The sequence below is a fragment of the Symphalangus syndactylus genome, chromosome 12 (genome assembly GCF_028878055.3).
Source record: "Symphalangus syndactylus isolate Jambi chromosome 12, NHGRI_mSymSyn1-v2.1_pri, whole genome shotgun sequence".
In the NCBI taxonomy this organism is placed as follows: domain Eukaryota; kingdom Metazoa; phylum Chordata; class Mammalia; order Primates; family Hylobatidae; genus Symphalangus; species Symphalangus syndactylus.
In genome coordinates this window covers 98,337,889-98,355,341 of record NC_072441.2, presented here as the reverse complement: position 1 = coordinate 98,355,341, position 17,453 = coordinate 98,337,889, and the positions used below count along the sequence as shown (strand labels likewise).

General features: G+C 38.0%; 1 long non-coding RNA gene across 2 annotated transcripts; it reads left to right on the top strand.

Moving 5' to 3' along the window:
- Positions 1–2,647: 2,647 nt before the first annotated feature.
- LOC134734531 (uncharacterized) lies at positions 2,648–15,908 on the top strand. Of its 2 annotated transcripts, XR_010117629.1 has the most exons (4): positions 2,648–2,718; positions 8,400–8,505; positions 12,818–13,775; positions 15,332–15,908. It is a non-coding gene; the product is annotated as an uncharacterized lncRNA (long non-coding RNA). The 2 variants fall into 2 exon arrangements; XR_010117628.1 differs by lacking the exons at positions 12,818–13,775; positions 15,332–15,908 and adding an exon at positions 8,834–9,284 and having other exon boundaries at positions 2,671–2,718.
- Positions 15,909–17,453: the final 1,545 nt, after the last annotated feature.

Genomic DNA, 17,453 nt, shown 5'->3' with positions numbered 1-17,453 from the left:
GAGAAATACCTAATGTGAGGGCTGAGGCAGGTACAATAGAAGAAACTGGAGGATCTTGTAGTGCCAAAAGGAAGGAAGTGCTCAACCCACGAATGGATGGGAGCATGTCAAAGAATCAGAAGCCAACCCAAAGGCACTGCCAATGGCCAAAGTTGAAGTAACTTGTTCAACAAAATAAATAACATGGCATTAAATTATAACCCAAAATATGAAATACTAGTTGGCTATCCTTATCTGAAATGCTTGAGACCAGAAGTTCTTCAAATTTCAGACTTTCTCAGATTTTTGGAAATTTGCATATATATAATGAGATATTTTAGGGATGGGACCCAAGTGTAAACATGAAATGCATTTATGCTTTTTATACACATAGCCTAAAGGTAATTTTATACAATATTTTAAATAATTTCGTGCACGAAACAAAGTTTTGACTGCATTTTGACTGCAACCCATCACATGAAGTCAGGTGTAGACTTCCCTACTTGTGGCATCATGTCAGTGCTCCGAAAGTTGGGGATTTTGGAGCATTTTGGATTTTGGATTTTCGGATTAGGGATGATCAATCTGTGACTCTACATGAGTGCATACCAATATAAATAAATGACTAAATTTAAAAAATGAAGAGAAAAGTTAAATCTTTCTTACAGAAGAATTTCAAATAACATATGTAACTACTCCGCCCACTAAAAAAAGGTGAAACTTGACACCCCTCTACACATACCCTGAGAGTAGACTAGGCTTAATGACTCCACCCCAAGCAATAGAATAGGGAAAGGGAAAAATAGTAACTTTACACTTTTCTCCTTTACAGGAGAAAGCTGGCCAACATAACATTAACCAAGTAATGAGGGTTAACACCCCCAGAGATGTCAGGTGGTTATCATATACCCTCAATAGAATATGATGAGAAGGGCATTTCACCTCTGTGGTCTTCTTCCCAGAAACCCATAATCCCAGTCTAATTATGAGAAAGACATCAGACAAACTCAGATTGGAGAACATTCTACAGGATACCCTGCCAGCACTCCTCAGGACTTCCAAGGTCTTTTTTTTTTTTTTTTTTTAAAAAGCGAGACTCTGTCTCAAAAAAAAAAAAAAAAAGGAAAGACTGAGAAACTGTCACAAACCAGAGGAGACTGGGGAGAGATGACAACTAAATGCACTGTGCTACCTTGGGTAAAATCCTGGACTAGAAAGAGGACATTAATGAAAAAACAGATGAAAACCAAATAAAGCCTGGAATTCAGTTAATTAAAAAAAATTGATGGTCTCTAAAGTCTCTTCCAGCTGATAGCTATAATAATAGCATTTATTATCTAATTGCTTCAAAACTGTGTTCATATTGCTTACAAAGTGCTAAGAGCACATGAAGTAAGGGAACTATTAAAGTAGAATGCAAGGCTTTAATCAACTTTTTCCTCCCTCTCTCTTCTGACTTCCTGTAGTTGTGTGTTCCAGTGATGTAGTGTATGATTAGTTCATTTCTGAGGCAATAGCGTAATAGCGAAAGTCTGCTGTCTCTTGTTTGTTACATTCCCAAGTCAGTGCCCATCGTCTTTTCATAGTAAGAATGGCCTCTAATGAACCAGCAGGTTTCCATCCGTTTGCAGTCCTGAGAGGTGGGGCTCCCCTGCTGTGCTATCATGCTCTTACGTGGTTGCTATGGTGATGGTCATGGTGGCAGGGCTACCTTTGGCTCATTTGATTTTCCTGGACAGTTTCTTTGCTTTAAAGAAGAAAAAAAAACATACACACACACACAGTTTATGAAGCCCCAATGTGAAATCATGCTGGCTCTGATTCATGACATTTTCCTGAGACTTTATAATGTTTCTTTTTTCTAAATAAGCAATTTCAGGTCAGGTAAAAATGTGAGTAAATCATGCCTGGCTCTTGTTCCAGATGTATCAATTTCTGTTCATTCCCCTTTTTCCCCCTCATGGCTTTGGGACAATAAAAATAAGCAATGCCTCCACTCTGGAGCCTTTCTGAGTATGCAATATATAAATGGTATACCGTGCAGGGAGCGATATTTCCTTACCTTGGTCATTACCGACCTTGGCGTTTTCTCTGGCAAGTATCTGAAACAGAGCAATAACGTGGAGTAATGATCTTGGCACACTTGAGACCCTGGGAGGATCAAAGAGGCTGATGTGACAGTTCATGAAATGGGGAGGAAGCAAACCGTCCCCCACTGCCAACACTAACACAGCTCTGTGCTTGAGGGTCTGGGAGAGCCCAGTTGCCAAGTGTCTGCCTGCATTTTCTTTGAGGGGGCCAGCCCCAGAGCAGGTCAGGAAAATTGTGGCTTTTATCAAGCAGACACTGTGGCTCTCTTTGAGGATGGCCAAAGACTCACTCATGTAACTACAACACATGTGGTCTTTTAAAGAGAGGACATGAATATTTTCATTAACCGGGAAAGAAGGTGCCCACATGAGACTTCATTTATTTGGGAGACTTAGGGCAAGGCTGAAAGGGGCAGGATGTTTATAAAGAAATTAAGAGTGAGGGCTCTGGAGACAGACTGCCTGGGTTTTAATCCTGGCCCTTTAAGTTACCATTCTGTACAAGTTACCATTCTGTACAACGTAAGCAAATTCTAACCTCTCTGCCTAAGCTTCCTATCCGTAAAATGAAAGTAATGGTAATACCTACGTCACAGGCTGTCCTGGCAATTAACATGTGAGAAGTACTTAGAACACTGCTTGGCACATGGTAAGTCCTCAATAAATGTCAACTGCTATCGTTATTTTCAGGATAGAAGGGTGGTATCCAAATTCTGGGCTTACACAAGGGGTTTTTCATAGAGAGAAGTCCACAAAGGTAGAAAGGGTAGTCCTTGGTGAGCCTTGGATGGACTTGGCCAAAGAAGTTTACATTTTTATGTAGCCTGGGCAACAGAGCGAGATTCCATCTCAAAAAAGAAAAGAAAAGAAAAGGGCCTCCTGAGGAAGAAACTGGTGGTGCTGTGGATTTTGAATTAGAGGTATGCTCTAGAAACTGACCCTGAGAAAATATCTTGCTTTATCTCTAGCTCTTCCCCATATAACACAGGAAGATACTCCTATCATTTATTGTGTCCAGCATCTAAGTATTAAAAATTAAAACATCTTGGTAATTTAACAAAATTTAATAAAATTTCTTAACAAAACACTATTTCCTCAGAGATTGTGTTATGAGTTACAAGTACAGAGTACCTTTATTATATTATATATTTTATATTATATTATATTATATTATATTATATTATATTATAATGAAGCTCAGTAATTTTCATAAGAAATGTGATTTGAAAACTGAGAATACTCTTTTAAGAAGATTCTCTTTTCCTAGCTCCATGTACTTTTTTAATGGTAGAGCTGACATTTGGATCTGTGCAACTACAAGTAAAATAGATCTTACACATTTTGGCCAAAAGGCCAAGTTACTTCAATTACACAAATGTATGAGAAGAAAGCCCAGTATAAATAGGTTTTTCAAATACTCCATGAAATCAAATTCAAAATGTTACTCCAAGTGTAAGTTACAAATTTTACAAATAGAATGATTTGCAGAGGCCCAAAAATTCCATTTACATTATATTTGGAACACTAAGCAATTTGAATTTAGGTCCATATTTTTCTGTGTGTGTGTGTGTGTGTGTGTGTGTGTGTTTTATACTTTAAGTTCTGGGATACATGTGCAGAGTGTGCAGGTTTGTTACATAGGTATACACGTGACATGGTGGTTTGCCGCACCCATCAACCCGTCATCTACATTAGGTATTTCTCCTAATGCTATCCCTCCCCCAGCCCCCTACCCCCTGACAGGCCCTGGTGTGTGATGTTCTCCTCCCTGTGTCCATGTGTTCTCATTGTTCAACTCCCACTTATGAGTGAGAACATGTGGTGTTTGTTTTCCTGTTCCTGTGTTAGTTTGCTGAGAATGATGGTTTCCAGCTTCATCCATGTCCCTTCAAAGGACATACTCTCATCCTTTTTTATGGCTGCATAGTATTCCATGGTGTATATGTGCCACATTTTCTTTATCCAGTCTATCATTGATGGGCATTTAGGTTGGTTCCAAGTCTTTGCTATTGTGAACAATGTGGCAATAAACATATGTGTGCATGTGTCCTTATAGTAGAATGATTTATAATCCTTTGGGTATATACCCAGTAATGGGGCTGCTGGGTCAAATGGTATTTCTGGTTGTAGATCTTTGAGGAATCACCACACTGTCTTCCACAATGGCTGAAAGAATTTACACTCCGACCAACAGTGTAAAAGTGTTCCTATTTCTCCATATCTTCTCCAGCATCTGTTGTTTCCTGACTTTTTAATGATCGCCATTCTAACTAGCATGAGATGGTATCTCACTGTGGTTTGGATTTGGATTTCTCTAACGACCAGTGATGATCAGCTTTTTTTCATAGTTTGTTGGCTGCGTAAATGTGTTCTTTTGGGAAGTTTCTGTTCATATCTATTGCCCAATTTTTGATGGGGTTGTTTCTTTTTTTCTTGTAAATTTGTTTAAGTTCCTTGTAGATTCTGGATATTAGCCCTTTGTCAGTTGGATAGATTACAAAAATTTTCTCCCATTCTGTAGGTTGTCTGTTCAATCTGATGACAGGTTCTTTTGCTTTGCAGAAGCTCTTTAGTTTAATGAGATACAATTTGTCAATTTTGGCCTCTGTTGCCATTGCTTTTGGTGTTTTAGTCATGAAGTCTTGGCCCATGCCTATGTCCTGAATGGTGTTGCCTAAGTTTTCTTCTAGAGTTTTTATGGCTTTAGGTCTTACATTTAAGTCATTAATCCATCTCGAGTTAATTTTTGTATAAGGTGTAAGGAAGGCGTCCAGTTTCAGCATTCTGCATATGCCTAGACAGTTTTCCCAACACCGTTTATTAAATAGGAAATCCTTTCCCCGTTGCTTGTTTTTGTCAGATTTGTCAAAGATTAGATGGTTGTAGATATTTGGCATTATTTCTGAGGCCTCTATTCTGTTCCATTGGTCTATAGATCTGTCTTGGTACCAGTACCATGCTGTTTTCGTTACGGTAGCTTGTAGTATAGTTTGAAGTCAGGTAGCATGATGCCTCCAGTTTTGTTCTTCTTGCTAAGGACTGTCTTGGCTATAAAGGCCATTTTTTGGTTCCATATGAAGTTTAAAGTCGTTTTTTTCTAATTCTGTGAAGAAACTCAATGGTAGCTTGATGGGAATAGCATTGAATCTATAAATTACTTTGGAAGGTATGGCCATTTTCACAATATTGATTCTTCCTATCCATGAACATGGAATGTTTTTCCACTTGTTTGTGTCCTCTCTTATTTCCTTGAGCAGTGGTTTGTAGTTCTCCTTGAAAAGGTCTTTCACATCTCTTGTAAGTTGTATTCCTAGATACTTTATTCTCTTTGTAGCAGTTGTGAATGGGGGTACACTCATGATCTGGCTCTCTGTCTATTATTGGTGTATGAGGATGGCTGTGATTTTTGCACATTGATTTTGTATCCTGAGACTTTGCTAAAGTTGCTTATCAGCTTAAGGAGAGTTTAGGCTGAGATGGTGGGGTTTTCCAAATATACAATCATGTCATCTGCAAACAGAAACAATTTGACTTCCTCTCTTCCTATTTGAATACCCTTTATTTCTTTCCCTTGCCTGATTGCCCTGGCCAGAATTTCCAATACTATATTGAATAGGAGTCATGAGAGAGGGCATCCTTGTCTTGGGCCATTTTCAAAATGAATGCTTCCAGCTTTTGCCCATTCAGTATGATATTGGCTGTGCGTTTGTCATAAATATCTCTTATTATTTTGAGATATGTTCCATCAATACCTAGTTTATTGAGAGATTTTAGCATGAAGGGGTGTTGAATTTTATTGAAGGCCTTTTCTGCATCTATTGAGATAATCATGTGGTTTTTGTCTCTGGTTCTGCTTATGCGATGGATTACATTTATTAATTTGCATACGTTGAACCAGCCTTGCATCCCAGGTATGAAGCTGACTTGATCGTGGTGGATAAACTTTTTGATGTGCAGCGAATTTGGTTTGTCAGTATTTTATTAAAGATGTTTGCATCGATATTCATCAGGGATATTGGCCTGAAATTTTCTTTTTTTGTTGTGTCTCTGTCAGGTTGTGGTATTAGGATGGTGCTGGCCTCATAAAATGAGTTAGGGAGGAGTCCCTCTTTTTCTATTGCTTGGAATAGTTTCAGAAGGAATGGTACAAGCTCCTCTTTGTACCTCTAGTAGAATTCGGCTGTGAATCTGTCTGTTCCTAGGCTTTTCTTGGTTGGTAAGCTATTAATTACTGCCTCAATTTCAGAACTTGTTATTGGTCTATTAAGGCATTCAACTTCTTCCTGGTTTAGTCTTGGGAGGGTGTATGTGTCCAGGAATGTATCCATTTCTTCCAGATTTTCTAGTTGATTCACATAGAGGTGTTTATAGTATTCTTTGATGGTAGTTTGTATTTCTGTGGGATCAGTGATGATATCCCCTTTATCATTTTTTATTGTGTCCATTTCATTTTTCTCTCTTTTCTTCTTTATTAGTCTGGATAGCAGTCTATCTATTTTGTTAATATTTTCAAAAAACCAGCTCCTGGATTCATTGATTTCTTGAAGGGTTTTTTGTGTCTCCATTTCCTTCAGTACTGCTCTGATCTTAGTTATTTCTTGACTTCTTCTAGCTTTTGAATTTGTTTGCTCTTGCTTCTCTAGTTCTTTTAATTGTGATGTTAGGGTGTAGATTTTAGATCTTTCCAGCTTTCTGATGTGGGCATTTAGTGCTATAAATTTCCCTCCAAACACTGCTTTAACTGTGTCCAAGAGATTGTGATACGTTGTACTTTGTTATCATTGGTTTCAAAGAATTTATTTATTTCTGCCTTAATTTCGTTATTTACCCAGTAGTCATTCAGGAGCAGGTTGTCCAGTTTCCACGTAGTTGTGCGGTTTTGAGTGAGTTTCTTAATCCTGAGTTCTAATTTGATTGCACTGTGGTCTGAGAGACTGTTTGTTATGATTTCTTTTCTTTTGCAATTACTGAGGAGTGTTTTACTTCCAATTATGTGGGCAATTTTAGAATATGTGTGATGTGGTGCTGAGAAAAATGTATATTCTGTTGATTTTGGGTGGAGAGTTCTGTAGATGTCTATTAGGTCTGCTTGGTCCAGAGCTGAGTTCAAGTCCTGAATATCCTTGTTAATTTTCTGTCTCATTGATCTATCTAATATTGACAGTGGTGTGTTAAAGTCTCCCACTATTATTGTGTCGGAGTCTAAGTCCCTTTGTACATCTCTAAGAACTTGCTTTATGAATCTGGGTACTCCTGTATTGGGTGCATATATATTTAGGATAGTTAGCTCTTCTTGTTATATTGATCCCTTTACCATTATGTAATGGCCTTCTTTGTCTCTTTTGATCTTTGTTGGTTTAAAGTCTGTTTTGTCAGAGACTAGGATTGCAACCCCTGCTTTTTTTGCTTTCCATTTTCTTAGTAAATAGTCCTCCATCCCTTTATTTTGAGCCTAAATGTGTGTGCATGTGAGATTGGTCTCCTGAATACAGCACACTGATGGGTCTGGACACCTTATCCAATTTGCCAGTCTGTGTCTTTTAATTGAGGCATTTAGCCCATTTACATTTAAGGTTAATATTGTTATCTGTGAATTTGATCCTGTCATTATGATGCTAGCTGGTTATTTCACGTGTTAAAAGCTGCTTTAAATTTTGTATTTTTACTTTTTACTTATACATAATATTTTATATTTGAAGGGAGGTGGATGTGATATTTTGTTACATGCATAGGTTGTATAATGATCAAGTCGGGATAGTTGAGGTATTTATCACTTTGATTATTTATTATTTCTATGGGAACAATTCAAGCTACTCTCTTCTAGCTATTTTGAAATACATAATACATTGTTGTAACAATAGTCACTCTACTCTGCTGTTGAACAATAGAAGTTGTACCTTTTATCTAACTGTATGTTTGTACCTATTAACCTACCTCTCTTCATCCCTGCTTCACCCACCCACCCTTCTCAGCCTCTAGTATCTATCATCTGTTTTTAAAAGTCCTTCCCATCTTTTCTTTCTCTCCTACCCCTTTTTCCTTCCTTCTTTCCATCAATAAAGATGTAATAAGTATCTTCTCTCTGGTAGATACTGTACCAGATGCTTCCATATTTGTTTTCATCAGCCCAGGTGTTTTTGGTTTGCTTGTTTTCCTATTAAAGCTTCACTGTCAATGATGATGGCAAAGAGCCATGAATAAAGCACCATAACAGTTGTTTCATGAAATTCTCTTATAAAGGCTCACACTTTATAAGAAAAGTACTATTGCAACGCTTCTTGGGGGGATTCTCCAAGTATTCTTTGAGACCTTCATTATCTCCCTTTTCAGTTCACCAAGTCCCATCCAAGGAAAGACCCTGGGTAATGATGATCTTTGGTGTCAACTAAGATTCTTAAGAACTGGATCCTTGTTGTGATTCCTATGTGACCTGAAGGTAAGCCAGCAACTCAATTTATCTCATATTTGGTTTCTTAAACTAATATTTTATGAATACTTGCCACATGCTGCAAAATAAATAAAGCACATATATGGACAAATCATTTTGATTTTGGATTCTTTAATAAAAATAACAGAAATGGCAATAAAGTCATGATTGAAAAAAGTTGTTATTTTAGTGCTGAATTCACATCTTCCTTCACGGAGTTTTTCCACATCCTTAAGGAGCTTAGAGTAACTTTTAAAAAATAAACAACAAAGTGACTGGAAAGTAGATATTAAGCAATAGTGATGCAAATTCTGTGTATCCTATGATTTAATTAAAGAGACCATCTCATAGAAGAGCAACACTGAAAACTTCTGCAGAGACAATGTGGTGCAGTGGAGAAAGCACTGACTTCAGTGCCAGCTGTGAGACCTTGAACTTCTTGGACCTCAGTTTCCACCTCTACAAAACAAGGAAGTTACAGTAAAATATCTATAAGATCTTCTCTAGCACAAAATGCCTAGGATTCTCAGGACCACTTAGCAATAGCCTTCAGTATAAATTTCCAATCATTAATTTGGAAAGTTCTTAGAATTTAAAATAGTTATAATCTCTGTGGTTCTGCTCTAGTCCACTCCAAAACTCACACCTTTTGATGGGTTAGCCAGACAACATAGTGTTTTCTCAGAGTTCTTTGTTCTGAGTAGAGTTATGCTCCAGTTCTACTTCCTCTGGTTTACTTATTCCACATTGTACTAAAATCTGGCATCCAACTGTTTAATAAAACTCATTGCACCACAGTTGAAGGCTCCAGATTATTTACTAAGGTCTTCTTAAATTTATTATCACATAATAAGAGTGTGATATCAGCTGAAAGAACATTTCTAAAATCTGTGTTCTTCTTCTTGGAGGCAGTTGAACTCAACTTTCAGGGTTTGATCATCTTATCAGTCATCAAAGAAGTGTATGGCCAGGATCAAGTATATGGCTATTCTTGAACACTGCCATCACTTTTATCTAGGTGAAATTGAGTTGAATGAGCAAAGGAGGCTGAATAATACTTTTTTCATAGCTTTAAGGTTTAAGATAATGTATATAAAGTACTTGATATGTGGGACACACACAGTAGGTGGTAGTCATTATCAAGGGATATATTGATTTATTGAGCTCAATTCTCATCAAATCTCATTCCCACACAAAGCTCGTGCTAAACAGAAACCTGCACTTTCCCGTAACTATCATGCTTTCTTTTGCCTCTGAGCCATCCCTTCTGCCTGTTCCAATGCCTCATCCCACTCTTTTTAACTGATGAACTCCTATTCAACATTTTGAATCTCGAGATCCATTCATAAATTCAACAATATTTAGTAAAGACCTGCTATGTTCAAGAAACTGCTCTTGATGTTGTGGATATATCAGGGAACAAAACAACCCAAAACTTATTCGTGTTTTCTCCTAACATGTCTTGTAATTACCAGCATGCTCATTTTTATCCCCACTGGATTGTACACTTGCTGGGAGTGAAGACAATGCCTTTCTTAAAAATGCAGCACTGAGCAAAAGTCTGGCACAAAATAGCTGCTCAATAAACACTAAGCAAATACAATTAAGATAAGAAATGAGAATACATAGAAAGAGGAATGGGACAATACCTTGGTAGTGTTATTGGACCACTAATTACAACAGCAGTATGTGAAGAGACTATTCAGGCTGTGATCAATTGAACCCCAGAAACCTTTCTGGTATTCACTATGAACCTTATTCTCAAAAATCACACAAAAAATGTATTAGTCCGTTCTCACACTGCTATAAAGATACTACCCAAGTCTGGATAATTTATCAACAGAGGAGGTTTAATTGATTCACAGTTCTGCCTGGCTGGGAGGCCTCAGGAAACTTAATCATGGTGGAAAGAGAAGCAGATACCTTCTTTATAAGGCGGCAGGAGAGAGAAAAAGTGTACGTAGGAGAAAATGTTGAACACTTATAGAACTATCAGATCTTGTGAGAACTCACTCACTATCACAAGAACAGCATGGGGAAACTGCCCCCGTGATCCAATCGCCTCCCACCAGGTCTTGTCCTGGTGTCCTTGACACATGGGGATTATGGGATTATAATTCAAGATGAGATTTGGATGGGGACACAAAGCCAAACCATTTCAAAAAGGAGAATTATATGTCTATCTCAGTCTAGGTACAAGTTTACATTTCTCTAGAATTTTTATCCTTTTACCACAGGGGGAATTTTTTTTTTTTAAAACATGCTTTTAAGAAAGCCACTAAGGCAAGAGAGAAAAAGGAATAGGACAGTCCCAAAGGAGCTGAGGTGTAGACTAATGGATCTTGCAAGGTATTTTCAAAAGACTAGTCAAGAGGGTGGCACTTGTGGAAGAGGAGCATGAAAGGAATATCACGGAAAGGAAAGAAAACCTAAAACAGCAGAAAGAAAAAACTTTTATTAAAAAAAAAAGAAGCACTATGGAGGAAATACATCAATAATTAAAAACATCAAAACAGCAAAAACAATAAAAGTAGTAAATGTGGTTACAGATTGTACATACAATTGTTTTATTTGATTTACTCAGCAGCTCTGTGGGTTCTGTAAGAGAGGTATTATCCTCCCTATTTCATGGATAAGGAAACCAAGGTGCAGAGACTTGCCCAATTACATAGCCAGTAGTTGAAGTTCTCACTTATGATCTAAGAATATTCTCACATAGAAAACGGGAAAGATAAAAAATCAAAGATAAGAATGAAGAGAAAGCAGTGATTAATAAACGTTTGTTGCATGAGTGGGACAGAGATATATAACAGGAAAGACTGAAAATACAAATTTCAACTTCAATGGAGAATATTTCTCTGGGGTCCCTAAACATTTTCAAGACTTTGCCTCCTGACTCCTACAGATATCATTGTAGATATGACGTAACTAAGTGGAAGAAATCCCCATGCTTGTTTATAAATTAAGAGATTAGTTAATAAATAGTAAGTCAATTATTATTTGTTGACCACAGTATCAGTCAGGGTTGAGGCAGGAAAGGGATGGCTCACTCAAAGGGTAAAGAGCATTTAATGAAGGGACTATTTACACATTTGGAGGGAGGGAGAATAACCAAGGGATTGCTCATAGTGGGAAGTGGTCTTTACTTGTGGGCCCCGAGGGCAATGAATGAGAGGGAGCACAGACCCCAGTGAGCGCTGCAGCCATGAGAGAGGGCTGCTTGACAAGAGCTGAGGTCTCTGGGTCTCCGATAGGAGAATGCAGCCATGATGGTGACAGTAGAGAGAAGGATGCTGTGCCAAATGCCTTCTTTTCCAAAAAAAGATAAAATCAAGAAATAAAGATGGGAATAAGGGGAAGAAATGAAAGACTGTACTATTTCAACAAAATGTGAAAAAGGAGGAAAAAGCATCTTAAGGTGTGGGAATTTAGAAAATGGGGAAATATATATAAACTTTAGTTACATTTTCCAGTTTTGTCCATTCATTCTGCAACAGTGTAATAAATCTACTACACTGCAGTCATTCAGAAACCTTGGGGTTAATGCGACAATAACACAAAATCCCTGTCCCTAAAGAAATCAGTCCACAAGGACAGACATGCAAGTGAACAACAGCAACAAAACCAGTATAATATAATGTTATAAAAGACATACACACAATTCCGTGGTGCAAAGACAGCAAGTGCTATTCTTGGTAGAGTTGGAGAAGATTTGCAAATGAGAGGGACATCTGAATGGCATTTTAAATCAGCAGTTTTGAAAGACCAGGGAAATAAGGCATCTCAAGTATGGGGAGTGGCTTGTGTCCAGGTGTGGAAACTCTAAAGGACCTGATGATTTAAGGAACTGCAATAATTCAGCATGGCTTGAGTTTGGGGTGGTTGTGGGGAAGTATTATACTAAAGACCATTAACTTGACTCTAAATAACAGTTGCAGATTTTAAAGCAAGAAAGAAATATGGTTACATTTATGTATTAGAAAGACCATTACTGAAGTATTGTGTCCAATTTAAGGAATGGAAGGGGTGGGGAGGAGGAACAGTCATGTATAAATTTATTTCCTCTAAATTTCTATCTTTCTGTCAGTCACTTTTTTCATCTTTATTGTATTTGCTTGATTTTTTTAAAAAGGGGGGGCATTTTAATCTGAGATAAGAAGAAGAGAAGTGCAGAGTGAAAGATGGGGTTTATTTTCACATCGGTGTCATCGGCTTGCAGACATTCTGGTGAGGGCCTGCAGATAAAGGAGCTCTCCTGCTCAAGGACTGACCTTGGCCACCGATCTGCATTCAGGGAATTTCACTTCTCTTTCCCTTCTAGATGTGGCCAGTCCACCATCAAAGCACGGAAAGAATATGAGAAGGAAGCTCCGTCTCCTACCCGTGCATCATGATTGGCAATGGTGAGAAGCAGAGCTGGTAATTTGAGAAGCAAACCAATGCCTTCTGCTTATCTTCATTATTCCTGACAACAGAAGGAAAAGAGGCAAACCTTCACCTTCTGTGGTCGCTTCTGATACTCAACCGGGAACCTCATTCTCAGTAGCTACAGATTTCCCTAATCACTCATCTTAACTTGACACTGCGTTCTAGCGCCTTTCATGAGAAGGGTCTTGGGAGGCCGAAACCTATGTTGCTGGGAAAAGAATGTACTGCAATAAAGAGAGCAGGGGAGGAGCTGCAGATTTCCAGCTCTCACAGCTTGTTCGCTTGTGGAGACTAGGCTGCAATGTGCTCTTGAAATCTGTTTCTGAGGAAATAAAGAGGCCCCAGAACCTCCCAAGTGAGCGAAAAAATGATTTCCAGATACTCAAACGGAGTGGCCTTCTGGGTACATGAGCTGGATTTGCTTGGCAGTCTTTCCATCTTGCTGGCCAGTATCCTGAGCGTAGCAAAGCAGAAGGCAAATCTTTGGGGAGCTAAAAGACATGTGCACGTGCCAGTATTTTTGACAAATGCTCAGTTAATTGTTTTCTATGATTCTACTCCTGAGACACAAACTGTGTGCACCAGGCACCAAGAACTATCCCCATCCTACCACCCCAGATCCCAAGGGAAACTTCATGATTACACACGTTTGGGCCAAACATCTACCCCACAGGAAACGGACAGATCAGCGCCTAGGGATGAAAGAATGATGCAGGGCATGGGAAAGCAGAGAAATCTCCTGAGTGAGAAAGAAGACAAATTCGCACAAGCCTGAGAGCCTATATACCAGTAGGAGAAACTCAGAATTTCTTTTCAGGATACTAAGGAAATGGTGGTCAGAAGAGGCCTGGGTAAGCTGATGAAAAATCTGTATTGTTCTATATCTGGTAAACAATTTAGTATTTGGAAACCACAACATTCCAGGATGGAACTGAATTTTGGATCAGTTACTGGAAATAGTGGCATATACAATGGGTTCCAAAACAGATTATGCATAAGTAGAGATGAGTCAGGGGTCTAAACTTAAAAATCCATGATCTTCATGAATGTTTTTTTCCAGATCTAGCCCTTTTACGATTTTGTCTCTTTTTTGTTCTACAGATTTTTCTAGTTATATTTAGCTCCTGCCATTTATTCATCAAATATTTGTAGTTGCGCACTGTGTAGGATGCTTACGTACTCTGCTCTTGTTGAGTTAGAAAGCTTTAGAAGATATAGCCCTCTGAATGAATGTTAACTGGATGAAAATCTCACCTGTACACACCCATGTTGCTTACTAGAGGAACAGACTGGAATAGTAAAGAACCCCAGTTCTACTACTGACACTGCTGGAAAACTGGCTTCAGCAGAAGATAACTCAATTTCAACATACGATATTTTTGTCAAATGTTTTGAATCAAGAGATTTGTGTACTAGGTATAAAATCTAACCTCTCTATATATGTTTTTAAAGTAATTCTCGTTTGCTTCCACTAAAGGTAGATTTTATAAGCGATGACAACGTAACATGCTAAGTCAATCTAAAGATCTGCAATCTAAAGTTTCTTTAAGAAAACTAAGATAATGAGTTACTTATTTAAGGATTAATTATCCATTCTCTTTGGAATTCAAAATTTTCAGAAAGAATAGAAACTCCTCAAAAAAAAGTTGAATTTAAAAGGCATTGAAATCATAAAGGTGAAACAGATATGTAGTTGGTTAATAGATTTCACATGCCTGAGAAAATCTGTAAATAACTTCAATAAAATGTTTACTGAAAGAACAAGAGTACAAGAGAAGCAAGTATCAACAGCAATGGCAAAGCAAAAAAAAAAAAAAAAAAACAACTTGAACAAAAAATTTGTCATCAGGAAATAAATGAGTCAGACGAGAAGCAGTATTGGTAAATTCAAGTTTAAAAATTTGACCAACACATTCAATATAAGAAGTAGAAGTCGAATAAAATGAAATTAAGGCAAGAAAAAAAAAGTCTGAGGCAAAGGGAAATAAAGGAAAGAGATTGAACTAATTTTTGCTTTACAAAAATATTTTAAAAATAAAACACCTTATGATTGTTTAAAGACATATTAGCTTATTTTAGGAAAAAAATGCTTTATTTTGTTTTGGCTTGTTTTTCAACCAGGAGATAGCCCAGTCTGTGTGAAATAGAAATACCAACAAGAAACATTTGTTGGATTAAAAATATACCACTACAGCTCTGAAATTAGTATAAGGCTAATTAGTATAAGGCTATTTGCATAGAGAGTGCACTTTAATAAGCAGTAGTAAAACATTTTAGAATGCTTTGTTTGAAAATAAAAAAATCCCTCAATGAAGCCTCTTCCAGACATGTGTCATGGGTTTTTTGTTGCTGAATTCTTCCATATTAACAAACTAAGTTGCTCTTCCTTTCATTCCTTTGGCCACAGGATGGATGAAATTCACCAAAGTCTCTACCACAGACATTCTCAGATGGTCCTAATAAAAAGAAGAAACCCAAACCAGAACTGGTGGTCCACATTGTGAGAGTTGCTTAATATCATCACAAAGCAACAATTATCCAACAGCATGCTTGGTGGCTCAACATTCTGAAAGGCAAATGTCAAGGGCATATAGTCTCAACCATGCTGCTGATGGGAGCTCATGTTTTTTGTGTTGGGTGGTCTTGTGTTCTGCCTGGTGGTCTTTCTTCTGCCTGCTATGACAGCACTAATGATTTCATGTACACAGTATTCACTTGTCTCCCTTTAGTAGTGCATGACAAGTCATAGAAGACAGACTGCCCAGAAATGACACTGCAGTATTCCAGACATTTTCCCTCTTGGTGGTGACAGTTCCAAATCAAGCTGGCTCAGTGCTTTTAAGTCAAAGCATTTGTCGAAGTGGCGGTTCAAAACACAGCCTTAGATCTGGAAAATCAAACTAGGCTCTTCTCACCTCTCCCATCATTGCTGGTAATAAATATCCAACTGCTGGACCACAGCTAGCAGATTATGATAGATGACACAGAATAGAATCCAACTCTTTCTTTCTTAACTGTGAAGAACTCATCTTTTGGTTAGGGAGATTTCACTACCTTTTAATAAGCATAAGTAGGTCATTTTATAGACTTTCTTCCACACTCATTCAGGATTTCTTTCCCAAATTCCCACAAAGAGTAGCAAGGGAAGCTTCATAGCTGCATAGAATATTAATATAATTTCTGTTCAGAGGATCAAAGTATCACATACCCAAAAATCAATCCAGGCAGTTATCAAGGTTTTAACTCTAAAGAATGTTTTAGAACATTCTTCATCAGAAGCTGACCTATAATTCTGTATAGGGCAATCAGACCAAGAATTTACTCTCAATAGACTTGGGGCCATCATTTAGATTAGGTTTGGGGAATTCAGTGCTACTCCCCATAAACAACCCATCCCAAATAATCTTCCTGCAAAATCCCACACTCACTGCCTCTACTATTCACTGGCCATTTTATTACTTTTGGCCTTTTATTGTGATTAAATTTTCATAATCATTCTTTTGTTAAATGAACATAAATTGAGTCTCTATTAAACCTTTTTAAGACCTAGAAAAAGCTTCTAAACAGGAGTGATACTTGAGCTGGCCATTTTAAGTGTTTCTATCACATCCTTAAGAAATATTTCATGCAGAACCTGCCATGCTATATTGTAATCATTTTGCTTCATTGACTGTTTCTCCTCCTTTATTATAGGTTCCTTGAAAGCAGATACCAGACATATTTATCTTCCCATACCAGTGCCTAAACACTGTGCCTGGTTCATAGCACAGGGTCGATACATGTTTTAATGAGTAGATTAAACTTGGCCCATTGGAGGGGAGAGAGTGATTACAAGGACAAATAAGATTTAGTTTTATCCCTGAAGGTCTTTCTAAGTTAGCACATAGCTGGGTACAGAGTAGATGCTCAGTAAGTGCTGGTTGTTTAGTCAATTCTCAGTTATTTTTCTTTAGATGGAAAGACAAGGCTACCAAAATGAATATGTACCAGCAAAGCCAGTTACTGTTTTATTTTGAAATATCAACACCTTTCCTTGCTTCACTCAGGACCCCAAGTACTAATGAACAAGAAAGAAACAAAGCACAGGATTGCTTATCATACCAAACACAATATCTGAAGTCAAAACTGAGACACACAGTCTTGCACCAGTAGAGGATTTTTTTTTTTTTTTTTGAGACAGAGTTTCTCTCTTGTTGCCCAGGCATGATCTTGGCTCGCTGCAAACTCCGCCTCCCGGGTTCAAGCAATTCTCCTGCCTCATTCTCCTGCCTCACCCTCCCGAGTAGCTGGGATTACAGGCATGCGCCACCAAGCCTGGTTAATTTTGTATTTTTAGTAGAGATGAGGTTTCTCCGTGTTTGTCAGGCTGGTCTTGAACTCCTGATCTCAGGTGATCCACCTGCCTCGGCCTCCCAAAGTGCTGGGATTACAGGCGTGAGCCACTGCGCCCGGCCCAGGAGAGGATGTTTTAAAATAGAACCATTCTGGATCAACCAAGGTGTTTGGTTCTTAGTACTTTTGGTCTCTAA